The following is a 15,933-nucleotide window of genomic DNA, read 5'->3' as shown; positions in this document are numbered from 1 at the left end:
GGGAATCGAGCCCACTAAACCAACAATACATCTTAGCTTTGCGGGTCTAGCCTATTAACCGCTCGGCTATCGTGGCACCTGGAAGGTTTATTTGTAAAAATATATATTTATATTCATAGGACAAGATATAACGATTCGCCCGGCCATGTTTGTTTTTAGAAGTGGCCGTTTGGGGGGAAAGGGCTACACCCCTCTCATTCTCTCTCTCTCTCTCTCTCTTTCCTGCAGTGTATTATATATGTTTGGAATATATATTTCTATATAGCTGGCTCCGGTACATCGACTGGGTTATCCTCTCCTCGTAGCTCCGGAAATCAGACCACCAGCATCCCACTCACACTACTCATAGTCCCCAGGGATGTGCAGACATGCGCTTGCCCTAGATCCTATACTACGCATGACAATTCTCTCCCGGCACACCAAGGAGAAGAAGTCTGGGATACCCCTCCCTCCTGCTCTGTTCCTGTAACACGCAGAGCCTTGCGTCCCCAGCCCCATCACCACTCTTTGGCTCTTCTCTTTGCATTCTCTCTCTTTCTTTCTCAGTTTTATTTCTTTGTTTCTTTATTTGTTTTAGTCTTCTTGATACCGCCGCCTCACTTCTTACTCTGCTGCTGTTTAGTGTTTCTATTTTTACTCCTGAAATCTCTTCCTTTTTTCTCCCCTCCACTCGCTAGTCTGTCCTGTTGTCCCAGTTTTTATTACCCTTAAATATGCTGCATTCTTTCTGTGTCCTAGATCAGCACAAATATTTAACCATCTGTTTTTTGTTTTTTTTTTATTCATTTTCATTTTTTTGAAAATTATTATGAAAAGAATTTTTTGTCTGTCTGGCTATTTCACATTTATTTTATTTTGAATATTCGTTTTATTTAGAAAAATATTTAGTGTTAATTTTTTTATTTGAAGAGATGATCCCTACTCAATATTTGAGTTTTTTGACTTATTCCATTACGTAAACGGAAGTATTTACGATCTTGTCAAAAGTAAGGAAGTGATAGTACTTACACATTGGTGTAAGTCAGTTTGTCTGTAAAGTTTATGGTCTGCATAAATTCCAAAAGCAAAAATCAGCAGAAAGTGACCTGGTTGTGATGGATATCCGGTCTAGGGAGTCCTTCGTACCTCACAATTAGCTTTTTGACTTATATCGTCCGATCGGAACTGTCTCTTTACTAAATCGAGATTTTTCTTGTAAACCGATCTGAGAAAGTAAAAAGGCTTTAAGATGATCAACGTAAGCAATACGTAGGTATATATATTGCTATAAACTTTAGGCACGTCAACATCTGAGTACAAACCAGAGCTTTTTACAGTGCACTACCAGTTTCCGCACTGTGTTCTCTCTCTCTCTCTCTCTCACCAGTTTATTCAAGTTTATTCAGGAGTACCCCAAGGTTCTGTCCTAGGTCCTCTTCTGTTCTCTCTGTATATAAACGATATCTCATCATCTATCAAGCATTGCAAATATAGTCTATATGCAGATGATTTACAGATATACCTTCATTGCCCATTGTCTGAATTAGAACAGGGTATAGCCCAAGTCAATTCCGATGTTTATTCAATTAATGAATGGGTGAAACAAAATTGTGTTGAGTTTAATGTTTCCAAAACCAAAGCCATGATTGTTGGAAGTGCCAGATATGTCAACGATATTGATATGAGTTCTATTTCAAAAATAACAATAGATCAGGCTTCTATTCCTTATGTAGATTCTGCTAAATGTTTGGGTGTCACTATTACTAGTACTCTATCATGGAATAATCATGTTGGTGACATATCTAACAAAATTTCTAAAACTTTGTGCCAGCTTAAATACAATAGGAATATTCTGCCTATTTCGCTAAGAAAACAGCTGATTACTACACTTATATTTCCGCATTTAGATTACTGTTCGCTAGTGTACAATGATTTAACAGCTGAATTGAATATAAAATTACAAAGGTCAATAAATTCCTGTGTTCGTTTTATTCTAAATGTAAGAAGAGATGAGCATATTACTCCTCATTTTATTTTTCTTAATTGGCTGAATGTCAAGTATAGAAGGAAGTATTTATTGGGAAGGTTTCTGTTTATGCTTCTAAAAAATAAACGTCCTGAATATTTATTTAATCTGTTTATTAGGAAGGCCCAATTAGATTTAAAAAATACCAGAACTGCTAATTCCAAATTTTATATTTCTCCATATCGAACAGTTACCCATAAAAATTCATTTCTTGTGCAATCTTCTCTTTTCTGGAATTCTTTACCTCTTACATTAATTCATAAAAGTACAATAGCTTCATTTAAAAATGCATTGTATGATTTCTTAATGCGGTCCTTCATAGAAGACGCTTCTCATTAGAGAATTTATTATTTAGTTTTATATCTATTAATTAAGTGCATTTCAATGTAATTGTTATAATAATTTTACTTTTATATTGCTTTTACTTATAGAGAACTTATTGTAATTAATTTTGTAATTTAAATTTTGTTTGTTGTCCTTAAGGGATATTGTCCCAGGACAAAAAAAAAGTTTCTTTCTTTCTTTCTCTCCCTCTCTCTTTACTGACGTAACACTAAGAACTGGAAGCTGGAGTTTTAGCTGAGGATCTCCGCGTGAGAATCCTCCAATACGATAACCACTGTGCTAATAATCCTTTTCCTAGTAAAAGATGTCTTTTTCTAGCTTTAGTATTTTCATATAGCTTGAATTTTCTAAAAATATCAGCGTTCTAATATAGAGGAAAATCATCAATAGGTATCTTGACGGTACCGGAAATGTCGTAATCCCATTCTATGTCTAAACCATTTTTACAGGTTTTTTACATTTCCGTTTCCTTCTACGGTTGCTGGTGGGCGGGCGGGGAAATCGCTCGTAGTTTCTTGTTTTAAAGTGGGGCGTACAAGAATTTTTTAAAAATTTCTAATGTTTATTAACTAGTTGTCATGTAAAATAATATCTCACATCAATTTCATGAGTCACATAATCAAGCATACATGGGAGCCGGACATAGAACCATCAGGTCCGCGTAACTGTCGTCATTACCCTCCCTGTACGTCATCATCAATATTACAATGTATGTAAGTGATATCTAGATGTGTTTTTGTGGTGTATGGTAGAAGGAAGCACTAGGTTGCGTTATTGGCAGTCATCGAGAGGGTCGCGGCCTGCCCTCCCGATAAGGGTCACAAAAAACACTTCTAGCCGCGTGAAGAGAGTGTGCTATGTCAACCAATCAAATCACTGGCGTTTGCCTCTGACCACGTGACCGGAACATTGGATTTTCAACTTCCGGTCACCTGCGTTATTACCGTACCAAAAACCTCTTTCTGTTCATTCTCTCTCTCTCTCTCTCTTTCGGTCTTTCCACCCTCATTTACAACGTCGCGTCAGTTCAACCCCACTTCAGAAGGTTTCAGCATTTTGTATTTTTTTTATCCTGTATGGGGTTAAGAGGAAGCAGATGATTAAGCATAATCATTTCTCAAGAGGAAATCTGCCCCGAATTACACAATTAAAAAGAAATGGTTTACAAAAAAAAGAAAAACCATATGGTAATATCGAATACGATTAGTGGTGCCCATGTAATGGCTTCGAATCGCAATATTTAGATCCTCGAATGAGATTCTTATCGATTACTTCATTCTCGATAGTAAAAAAGTTCCGTGGTTCAATATCTCATGATCCCAAGTTACGTGATCGATTTTTAGAGTTTTTACGCTTCTTTTAATATTTCATTTTAATTCAAGAATTTTTAATGGCAATTAATTCTTATTTTTTCCCCCAAAGATAATTCAAATTTGTAAATCACAATCGAATCTTTGAGCCTCAATAACTTCATTGAGGATCTCATTTTTTCAACCAGGAATTTTATAAAATGGTATTTAGAAAGTATTTATTTTGGAAAAAATACGGTTAATTTTGTCTTTTATCACGATTTACGTTATTAAATTACCATTTATTCTAAAAACACAGTTAACTCCAATATTATACATGTTAATTATGGCTATTGAAGGTACAGAGTTACAGCGTCATGAGATCGAGATTAGATCCGCTCAGTGATGGATAATATCGTTGATTTTATCCTGTCGCAGCATGCATGTTTGTCGTATCTCTGACTGGTGTCATTCAAATCATTTTGGTGTAGAGATTTCAATTTCACTTACGTTTCCATCTCGCACTAAATTTGCTCACTGTCTAATGGAGGTTACAAGGTTGTGTAATTCAAAATGGTTAATGAATCCGTAAGAGTTGTTTCTTGTTTTAGGCTGGAATACCTGCAGGGATGCTAAAATTCTCTTTATCCTAAGAAAAACTTTAGTTTAGGGCTTCTTTCTAAGTAGAGCATCCAAAAAGAATCTGATTGGGGTCCTCCTTACTGTTTGGTCCAGGGTTTTTCTACTACCAATTTATTTTTAGTGGATTATTCTCGCTGAACTAGAAGATCGAAAAGATGATCCTAAGTAGTCTAGCTTATTATTTTCACAACACCAAGAGGTACGAACAATCCTGCTGCAAACAGCGGGGTCTGATTGCATGGGTCGTGCTAGTTGCCCAACTAATGCCCCCCTTAATGTGGCCCAAACTTAGCTGGCAGGTTGCCCAGAAAACTAAACCTAGAAAAAAAAAACACTAATTACTCCTGTTATCTCTTTCTTTTTTTTGAGGGGCAACACGTCTGGCAAACAGAAATGTAAGGAGCTAATTACTCCTGTTGAAAGTAGCTAGCGGCAACCAGCAATGCAAAGCTGTATTGCAGGTTAGTTTCTCACAGATTTTTTTGGATTATAAATTATGATTCTAACTTTTGGACCCTGTGACAGCGACTGTATTCCTCCGGATAATATTATTTTCAAATTTGTCCACAAGAGAGTGTTGCTGCATGCAACGCGATATGTGACTGGGAATTCCTCTTCTCTGTACTCCAAGCCCCCCACTCCAAACTCATTGATAACTTATTATCAATCACCAGTCTGGTGAAGTTCCCATTCTCCAAATATTGATGCATGATTAATGGAGCCCTGATTCTCTTCGCTGCGTATCCTTCTCCCAGTATTGACAGTATCATGAGCAGTGTGTGTGCTTGTGTCTGTGTGTGAGTGTGTAAGTACGTCACAGTAGTAGTAAACACACGCACATTGCGCCTGCACTTTTGATGGCCTTTTTATTAGTCAAGTTTAGATTTAAATATTACCTCTTCGATGTGACGCTGCTGCTACCGTACCCCACACAACGCTAAACTTCCACCCCCCAACTGCCCCGCCGCCCTCGTTGTGTACGTACGTATGTGCAACTCCTGGTTATTCGACATAGTGTACGGGTGGAGGAACATATCACTCGTGATTATTTATTGTGTCGATTTATCATCATCCCTTGCATATTAAAGGATGCCGCCCCCGTATGTATTTTTTTTTTTAATGTCTCCTCCCCCGGCTTGCAGGTTTTAACATGATTCTTTTTTTGGTCCTTCTCCTTTAACTGAATCTTCCAGCTTAAGTATAACGATCTGAAACTGTTAGCAGCATTAACACAATCTGTTACAATGAAAAAATAGGGTATAATTTTTTTATCCTTATCTTTTAAGTGATGTCCTTCAATTTGTAAGTCTACATTCTCGTGCAGTTTTGTCAAGAGTTGCAAGATCATTTTGTTTATTACAAAAGGATCCATTTTCATCTACTTCCTGTGTATAGCGATCTAGCCAAATTTGGGAAATGAAATTTCTGACCGGAAAAGCATGTTTTTTGTTTTGTTTTGTTTTTAAAGTCGTCTGAATACTACAGGAAGTTGTTAGCGCATTGTTTTGTGAGTATGCCTGTAAGTCACCTAGGTTTTAGCTGAAACCTGCTCCCCGGAAGTGTGCTATTTTCCAGTTTTTTCCTGACGACTCCAATGATCTTCTTACAATTTTGCTTTTTACTAGTAGTAGTAAATAGTCTTTCTTGAATTTTACATAATACCTTGAATATTACAAATTTAACTTGATTTAAAAATAAATAAGTGAGACAATCACCATGGTCATAAGACCGTCGGTGGAGTCGTTTTAATAAACAATGCAAAATTGATAATTATATAAATAAAATCCTTGCGATTCCATTATGTACTCTTACAGTTGAAAAACAGAACTAAATAAGAAAAAGAAAAGAAAGAACAAGAAAAATATTTAAGAAAAAGAAATTTAAAAAGAAAATCAATAAAAATAAAAAGTAACCTTGCGCAGTGGCAATATCGTAACCAATGAAGATCTCCTGAGGTGCGATTGTTCCTTGCGGAAAGACAAAGCTTTTTACTATTTACCCATCTTAATATCTGAGAATTTTTTGCCCCCACCCTAATATTTCTAAGACCTCAATATCGTTTCATATCTTTTCCTGTAATCGCTGCTCTGTTTTACCAAATTCTTCTTCAGCTCTTTACAATTGACTCCGAAAACCCAGAGGATTTTTACATTATTCTGTTGTAATTTTCATTAAAATGTACACGCTTACGTGAGATTTATCTAGACACTAGATGACGGTTACAATTCAAAATACCCCCTTTCCTTCCGCTTTGCACTTAAATAATTTTTGTCAGTTAACCGATTTCTCACCTGTTGTTCTCTGAAGGTAATTTACTAAAATTAAAATAAAAGGTGAAAATAATTACTAACGTCAAGACACAGTATGCGCTTACTTCCCCCATAGGGCACACCTGATATCCAGGATACGGTCAGTGGGTTCCTCTGATCTGTTTCAAATTTAAGTGCGCAGGTGTCCCTCTCTAGGTGCTATACGATGTGTGTGACCGTCGGTTGTGGTTAACGGCTTTTTGCCTTCCATTTTTTTTAAGGGTTTTTTATTTTTATTTTGGAGCAGTTCTTAGCAATGGTAAATAGTTATGAGTGGTGGGAGATTCGAGGTTTGACTTACGATTGATCAATGTTGGCCTGAATTCTGCGGCCACACCGTCTCTATCTACTCAGGATAGTACTCGGGACTATTTAAGCTTTTATTTCACCCATATTCTCCTCTCCCTCCATCAGAAAAACAAACCGGAAATACAGTTTTCCCTTTGTCTATATATTTGTAGAGCTTAAAGCAAATCACTGGGGGTCAATTCTCAATTTAAGTTAGAGCAACTTAAATTCTTTCTTCCTCATCTTACTGATCCCAGCTGTTCGTAAGATCGCTGCTGTAAGTGCTGCGATCACGTCAAATTTCTCTTGAAAGTCTCTGCGAACAGCCTCCACAACTTCAATTCAATTATTTCGAGTAAATAGGCTCGCCTAGCTCTAGAGTTTATTCAACATCCTAAGAGGCCATTCCCATAATGGCCTAAAAATTTAAATGTTAGATATAAAGTTGCCTATTTTTTCATGCGAGCTTTGCAGGTCTAGCCTATAACCGCCTAACATACTTTACTATAAATTGTGGATTTTATTGACTCCACCTCAATATTCCCCAAAATTATCAATTAAAAACGGTCGAAAACCAAAACCTATCATTTCTTTATTACGTTTAGTTAACTATATCTATCTTTACGCATACATTTATGTGTATATTTTATAAAAAGGCTTTTTCGAAAACAATTATAAAGGGATTCAAAAACTAGGGGGTCTTTTTAAATAAGATAAAAAATCGAAAATGATTATTCTGCGATAACTGTTTAAATAAAAGGAAACCTTCTCAGCGAGTGGAGATCTATGCCTTCATGGTCGTTAGTCAACAAGAGTGCGACCATCTGGCGCTGGATTCGGTCATCCGCGCAAGCTCAAGGTGTACCCCCGGTAATGTTCCGCTGGGGGTGTTTATATCCAGTAAACATCCATTTGGGATATCATTTCACCATTTTTAAAACTGATGGCGATTCTATGCTTCACCGATGTATTCCCACGTGTGTTTTGTATTGTACATATCATCAACCGCTTATTACCACAGGTGTGGTGATCTTAATTTTTATATCTTCCCTCACAATTCTCCGGGGGGGGGACCCTCTTCATTACCGTTGCCCGCAATATTACCGCAATAATATTTCTTTCTGAATGAACGCTCTGGCACCTTTCAATATGTATTTTGGTTACCTAACCATAAACACTTAGTCTACCCCAAGCTGTTCATTAAACATCTCTCTGGGACGTGCTCTTTTTTTGACTTAAATGTTGTCTCAAAAAATCTTGAAATATTGATATCTTATATCTATATACAGGGTGACCAGAGTTATAAGCTCCACCCACTTTTTTTTTTAACGGCGGGAAATTTCGAAAAAATAAAAAACACGTATTTAATCATTTTTAGTCTAGTTTATTTTCAGTGATTGACCCATTTTTTAAAACCCCTGTATCTCGAGATACAGCATCCAACTTTTGTTTTTCAAATGGAACGTTATATTTTTTGTTGCATATTTTTATAGTATTTGAGCTACTAAAAACAACAACAAAAATTTTTTTGAAATCGGTTAGGTTTTTCAAAAGTTATGGTAATTTAAAATATGAAAAACAAATTTCAGTTTATTGTCCAAATTACGTTATTTTTTTTAAAGAATCTGTTCAAACTGGGCACAATCAACGGATAGGCAAGCCAAAACTCTGGACTCCCACGCTTTGCTTGTAGCAGCACTTGTGGTGGCTTCAGATCATCGACTGAAGCCACGGGATTAAGTATACTGTACACTTTATTTTTTAGGTATCCCCACAAAAAATAGTCCATTTGGGTTAAGTCCGGAGATCGAGGTGGCCATTGATGGGTCTATGAGTCCCTAAGCCCTTTTTATGGAAATTTCTGTCAAAGTAACCTCGAACCACTCTCGCATATATGCCGGGCAACCATCTTGTTGAAAATACATATCTAGCCGACGTTGTAGAGGAACATCTTCAAGTAGAACTGGCAAAATGTCTCTTAAAAAAAGTTAGATACGATTCACCAGTTAAGTTCTCTCTGCAGAAGTATGGACCGATTAGTTGATTTCCTAAAACTCCACACCAAACGTTTGTAGAAAAAACAACCTGAACGTCGAATACTCCTAGCCTGCCTAGATCTTGACTTCGCCACCATAAGTGCAGCTACAAGCAAAGCGTGGGAGTCCAGAGTTTAGGCTTGCCTATTCGTTGATTGTGCCCAGTTTGAACAGATTCTTTAAAACAAATAACGTAATTTTGACAGTAAACTGAAATTTGTTTCTCATATTTTAAATTACCATAACTTTTGAAAAACCTAACCGATTTCAAAAAATTTTTTGTTGTTTTTAGGAGCTCAAATACTATAAAAATATGCAACAAAAAATATAACGTTCCATTTGAAAAACAAAAGTTGGATGCTGTATCTCGAGATACAAGGGTTTAAAAAAATGGGTCAATCACTGAAAATAAACTAGACTAAAAATTATTAAATACGTGTTTTTTATTTTTTCGAAATTTCCCGTCGTTTAAAAAAAAAGTGGGTGGAGCATATAACTCTGGTCACCCTGTATATATATTGATACCTTATAAGACCTGATAAGGTTCAGAAAATATCTCCATAGAAAGAGGGTACCGCCCCAAATGGGTGTTGCCCCAAATTGCTACTCCCCTCCCCCACTGTTTGGGGATTATGATCAGAACTAGAAGGAACGTCTTTTGAACTCTATCAGATTGCATAATGGTTTTCGTTAAGAGGCTTCTGGTACTTGAAGTCCAGAGCAGACAATACTCAAATGCGACTGGTGGAAATTGTCCCTCTATTTGTCGCGAAAGCAAGTAAGATATGAAAATCTTGGTAAATTGAGGTCACAATAAATAATGTCGCGAAAAACGGTTAAACGGTTAAAGAATTTTAAATCCCGATAAAGTCTATATCTACTCAAGTCTTTCCAAAGAAGATAATACCATAAAAAAAAAACCTCTTTGGTTTTACAGTTATTCTCAGGACTGGTTCCTCTTCCTGAGGGAAAAGAAAGTCGTGTGAGTGTTCCGACCAGATTTTTTTCTTTCTCTTACTGTAGTAAGTTGTAAGGGGAAGTGCTTTAATTGTGTAGATTTTTTTATTAACTTCAAAAAATTAATTTTTAAAATTATACGTTATTTTTTATTGATTTTAAAATTTTTACTTCCGGAAGATGATCTGAAATAGATCGAAACATACGATGATTATATTTGATTTTGATTCAAACATTTTGGGAGGCTTATTTTATTGGATGAATTACAATGAAATCTATGGGAACAGAAAGAATTTCAAATTGAGGTTTTCAGGTAAATTTAAAATTTAAATAAATTTACGTAACTGCCAGTTTTGGCGCCAAGTTTTATAAAACCAGCTGTTTTTGTACATTTCTTTTTGTTTTACTTAAAAGCAGTCATTAGAATTTTAATTTCCATATAAGTGACTTTATGAGCAATGAACGTTACGGTCACATATGGTCTTCTGAAGTCGGAAGTTTAGACCCATACTCTGCATTAGACCATACGTTCTACAGACGCTCGCTCATCTGTAAACTTTATTCATTCTCTACTATACTTGGGGATACACTCTATCGTCATGGGAAAGTATCTTAAACTATCCAGAAGTAATGATAACAGTGAAAAATCATAAGGTACAAAGTTAGTATGTGCGTGTGGTTTATAACGGTTGAATTAGGGAATTTACTTAATTGATTCTACAAAAAAAAAAAAAAAATTGATGGTCTGGGATTGGCTGAATGTGTAGCGATAACAACAGAAAACTCTTGTTGACATTAGAATCTAACCACTAACAATACGTCTATCCCCACTCTACTTAAAAAAATAAAAAAACACCCAAAACAAGTGAAGACCAAAAAAGTGGGAGTTGAGAATCTGATGACGTAATGTTTGCGAGGAGGGGCAATCAAGAGAGGATATCACAAAGAGGAAGGAAGTTACCTCTACCACCTACAATCGACGGGGTAGTCTCTGGAGTCTCGTATCAGTCGGGGTGGCGATCTTGACTTAACAATAGGAAAGGTTATTTATCTCTACCACTTTTTTTTTTTTTTTTTTTTAACAGAGTGAATCAGTGTGTCGTCATTTCCTTTTTCATCTAAATTTTGTGACGTCAAAAAAAAAAAAGGAAAAGGAAAAAAAGGAAGAAGAGGTATTAAAATCAAATTTATGAGATTTTTCGCACCTTAAAAAAAAACAAGTCGCACCAAATTTTGTATTTCCGTTTTTTACTCCCAATAAGATTTGTGTGTGAGTGAACATGTAAAATGGCGCTTAAGTTTTGAAAACTAGATTTATCAAATTTATTTATTATTATTTTTGTTTTTAAAATAAACCGGAAAAGCGATTTTTCCGCTGATCTTTTTAAATGATAATTTGCGATCTTTTCGGAGGAGTTTTTCTCTGATTTTTCTTTAAGTTTCCTGTTTTCTTAAATTTAGGGCGCATATAGACAAAGCTCCCTGGGAAGAGAAAATCTAAGAGGGTCAGCAGCTGGATTCGAATCCGGGACCTCCACCTTGGGCCTGGAGCCCTTAAACACGTAGCTAATCACCTCTCCCTAAAGCTTCCAGTTTTTTTGTTTTTTTTTTCAAAATTGAGGGGATCTGCTTTCCACCATCCAGCCAGCGGAATTTGCTTTATATATATGAACAACCATTCCAGGGTATACCTCCTACTTACATCCGAGTACCTCTCATTTACATCTACTCATCCTAAACCTTTATTTACAAAAAAGGAAGTACTAGCCATCATTATAGCCCCACAGAGACAATTCACTAATATTCTTTCCTGCATAAACCTTTCGTCGTGTTCTTCCATTTCTTCCAAGAATATCTCGCATATTATTGGTTAAATCAGTTTTGTTGAAGAAGATGATATCCTCATACCAAAAGGGAGGGCCTCTAAATTCTTCTATAAAGTATCGTATTACTTCCCGATGTTTATTTATAAAATCATTTTTCAAGGGAAAATTGAAAATTTAGGGAATCCTAGAAGGGATGATGCCGTCATAAAATGAAAATGATTATTGCCAATTGTAGTTTTAATTTTTTTTTTTAATTAATCATTTTGGGGCCAACCTTTCGACTCAGGGACTAGGCCATCATCAGGGCTTAAGCGTATTTATTTTATCATTTATTTTACACTGCTAATATCAAAGGTTAGTGTGTCTTTCTATCCTGTCTGCTGAGGACAACAAATTATGTCTTGAAATTGGCCCATTATCTTTCTTCATTATGGATTAATGAATCTGTTATCTTAAAGAAGATATACAATGCTTTAAGTACAGCATCCTTTTTTTTTGTAATCGGTCAATTTTCGAAAGATATCTGAGATTAATCCAAAGACAAGTTAATCCTAAAATCTAATTATTTTCCCCCACGAAAGTAACTTTTTCATATTTTAAAAATTTTGTTTTATCTAATAATTATAACCGATTTCATTCTGAGTTAATTTTTTCGTAAAACAATTTCTCACCACAGTAAAATGAGTAAATAACTTACGAGTGGTTTCAGAACAAAATAATTATTTTTGTTAATTTATTTCAAACAATGGGAGGGGGGTCAATCTTCAATTTAATGTGGCTTTCAAAGTATGTTTGGATTTGACATCTTCTTGACATTGGGAAATCCCAAATCGCCCTTTGTCCTTAGATATTAGGTCGCGGGTATATCCTCCCTCCATTGTTCATTGCCACCCTTATTGTATTTTTTTGTAACACTTCTGGGTTTTTCCGAAAAAGTTTCCCCGGGAGTAGAGAGGGGCAAAAGAAGACAGGCAGTCTGCTATTTTTAAAAGGGAAGTCATTTCTTAGGGTGTCAGTTTTATTGGAAGGATTGCGTAGTGAGGTGGTGTTTGATACTTGAAAGTGAAAGTGGTTTACAAGATTGGCTTTAACATCTTTTTTTTAATTTTTCTAAAGTAAGTCTTGGATTTTTCTTTTAATTCATTACAGAAAATAGTTTAAATATTTCTATTAAGTATTAGGTTTGTTTTCCTTGATTTCCTTAGAACTCGTAATTTCAGATCACGACCATTTTCTTCCTTTCAACTCGGAATTAGATACATTTTTGGACACGAATCCTACCAGCCATAATCCTTGAAGTCACAAAAAACGACTGATACCCAAAGTAGACTAATTAGGACTAACTTAATAAGTGTTTTTTTTTTATTTTACTCGGATTTAGAGACTTTGATTAACATCTGAATAAAATCCCAGGAGTCTGTAAAAATCTGTGAGAAACTTTCTCTTATTTTTTTTTTCTGATTATTTCTCTTACAGTGGTGAGAGAAATAAAATATTTTTTAATTTTTGCTATAAAATTATAATTATTAACAAAAATATTAATAAAAATTTAAAGTAACACTTTAATTGGTGGTAGAATCGTAGATTAGATTTCCCTAAAAATGGCACGTTAGAGGTAAGCTTAATTAATAACCGTTGCCCTTAAAAAATAACGTCTAAATTCAATTTTTTTTTTTTCTGAGAAGCTAAAGTCGTTGTAACTCGTTAATACCAATATTCAGTTACTGTCTTAGAAAGTTTCTATGAAAAATCGAGAAAAACTGTAGAAAACTCGGAATTTTCAGAAAATATTTAGTCACCCTCCTTAAAATAATTTGTAATTACACTGAAATGTTAACTTTAGCTAGATGTCTTATCCGCAGCCTCCTCTTTTCAAAGTGGTTTCTTCTATTAGGTTTCCATGAGGAAAAAAATGTTCCTTAAAGGAAAATACTTTCTTTAAGTGCAACAAAATATACACAGTTCCGTTGAAAAGTCTTTGGAAAAAGAAAAACTGGAAAAGCCACCGAGCAAAGTGGTGTTTCCTGTTTATGGATTTCCGTTCCAAGTTAATCTGGAGTTACTTAAATAAAATGTAAAAATTCGAGCTTCGTATTTTGTGGTTTTAAGCTTTAGGATTCGCTCACTTACGGACACACTAAGTTGATTGTCTCTTTCTCTTTTTTTTTTGATGTCACAGGTTCAAAAATTTTACGTACATTTTCGATTAAAAAAAATTTTCCTTAAGGTTAATTCTGATCGAAATACTTGTTAGTCGACTATTAAATGTTTTTCCCAGTATTAGGCTAAATCCTTGTTAGTCGACTCCAAAGAGCATCTGGTTCCAAATAAAATACCACATCAGAAACCTTCGTGAATTTTTGTCACCATTTAAGCTAAAAAAAAAAAAAAAAGGTGATCTATTTATTATACACGTACATTTCCGGTTTAGTAAAGCCGAAAAGTGGGGGGAATTGATTACTTGATCAGTTGATAGCTCTCTATAGTCGAAGATCGACGACCTTGTAGATAATTTTTCTTTTTTATATTTAAAAAAAAGCCCAACACTTTGTTGATACCCAAACTTTTCAATGTATAAAAATGTGCCTATCCCTCCTCAACCCACACCCAAATCAACAATAGGAGGAGAGCCTCATGATGGTGAATCACGCGATAATACTGATGTACGTATATCCATCCATCTATAATATAACTAAGAACCATTGATGGATCTAGCTAGCACTTTTTCTATTCATTGAGTAGCTCATCATTTTCTAGGATGTCTATTTTTCTATTTTAATAATCTATCCGAACTTCTCCCACCCGCCACTGTTTAAACAGTATAAAATGTATTGTTAGTAGTTTAGAAAAAATTGAATTGTGGGCAACAAAACGCTTCTTGTTTGATCGTTATTATTAATATTTTTATTATTATTAATAATATTTCAAACAAAAAAACGAAAAAGGAAGTGTGGACTTTTTACCGGAAGTACCATATTTTTTGAGATATATCAGTTTTACTTAAAACAATTTTCCCACAAAAGATTTATTAACTTTTTTTGGAGGAGTAATTTTACAGAGAACTCTCGTTAACTTTTACTATCAATCTAAAGTACTCTTTCAGTATTATGTACAGTTGTACACCTTCTGCTGTAACATCCATATTGACTCTGTTTCCTTGAATCCCTTCTTTAGAGATTCTAATTCCCAATACTTACTTACTCAAGGGCTATAACGGTCCATGGAGGTCCCAAGCCTTAGCCACTACAGCTCTCCACCTCTCTCTGTCTCTTGCCGACGTTCTCCATCTCTGCTGACCAAGGGCTTCCAAATCGTCCTGTACATCGCTCAACCATCCCTAGTCGAGGCCTATACCTAGGCCTTTTTCCACCAAGGATGTCCATATAGAGCTTTCCTGGGACCTCTCGTCTCCTTCGGTGCAAATGTCCCAGTATCCCAGCCATCGTAGTCTACCAGACTTTATAGTGGCTACTTATGTCCAGGCTCACCGAACAGTTCAACGACTTCTCGATTCGTCCTGATATTTTATAGCCATCTTGCGTACTTACAGGTCCGAAAATCCTTCTTAATTCTTTACTTTCCCACCTGCACAACCTTTGTTCGTCCGCTTTGGTTAATACCCACGCTTCCGAACCGTAGGTAAGGATTGGACGCAGGGTAGTCTGGTATATTCTTATCTTTATAGCTTGGGACAAGCATTTCCTTTTAAAAACAAGGCTGCAGCGCCCAAGAGACATCTATTACCGGCTGCGATTCTCTCACACAGATCTCAATTCTCAATTTCCCGATACTTCTTTTTTTCCCCAAACTTTTCACACATTCACTTTTCATTGGTCTACCAATCATTTCCTTTAAGAAAACTGCTAAAGGGCCAGTTCTGTGAAAAAAAATATTGAGGGAAAACTTTCGATGTTAAATGTGAGTTCTGTGGCTATGATGTAGTTAGTTGCCTTGATTTTAATTTTCCTGCAATCTTTGGAAGGGATATCCCTGCATAACTTCGTGATATTTTGGTCAGAACTCACTTCCTGTCTCTTTGAAGTCATCCAGCAATCCTTACTTCTTCTTTTTTGAGGATTATCTCCGGAAGAAGCCAGCTGAATATCTCGTAAAATCTCACCAGGATTGCTATTTCCTGAAGTGATTAGATTATAAATGTTCACCCTAGTATTTCTTTGATATAATATTTAATGGTAGAATTCTAAAGATATGTTTAAAAAAAAATCATTTCAAGAT

The 15,933-nt window shown here is 35.5% G+C and overlaps 1 protein-coding gene and 1 pseudogene across 3 annotated transcripts in view; both read left to right on the top strand.

Annotated features, from left to right (window-relative positions):
* ham (hamlet) overlaps positions 1–15,933 on the top strand; it is a 278,167-nt gene that overhangs the window by 252,350 nt on the left and 9,884 nt on the right. The gene's annotated exons all lie outside the window — the stretch shown is intronic.
* LOC141459039 (U4 spliceosomal RNA) lies at positions 6,192–6,320 on the top strand (annotated as a pseudogene).

Source organism: Rhodnius prolixus, unplaced genomic scaffold (assembly GCF_049639745.1).
Source record: "Rhodnius prolixus isolate KJV_2025 unplaced genomic scaffold, Rpr scaffold_5, whole genome shotgun sequence".
NCBI classification, from domain to species: Eukaryota; Metazoa; Arthropoda; class Insecta; order Hemiptera; family Reduviidae; genus Rhodnius; species Rhodnius prolixus.
The sequence above is the reverse complement of the archived record's forward strand: the minus strand, read 5'-3'. Positions and strand labels throughout refer to the sequence as shown.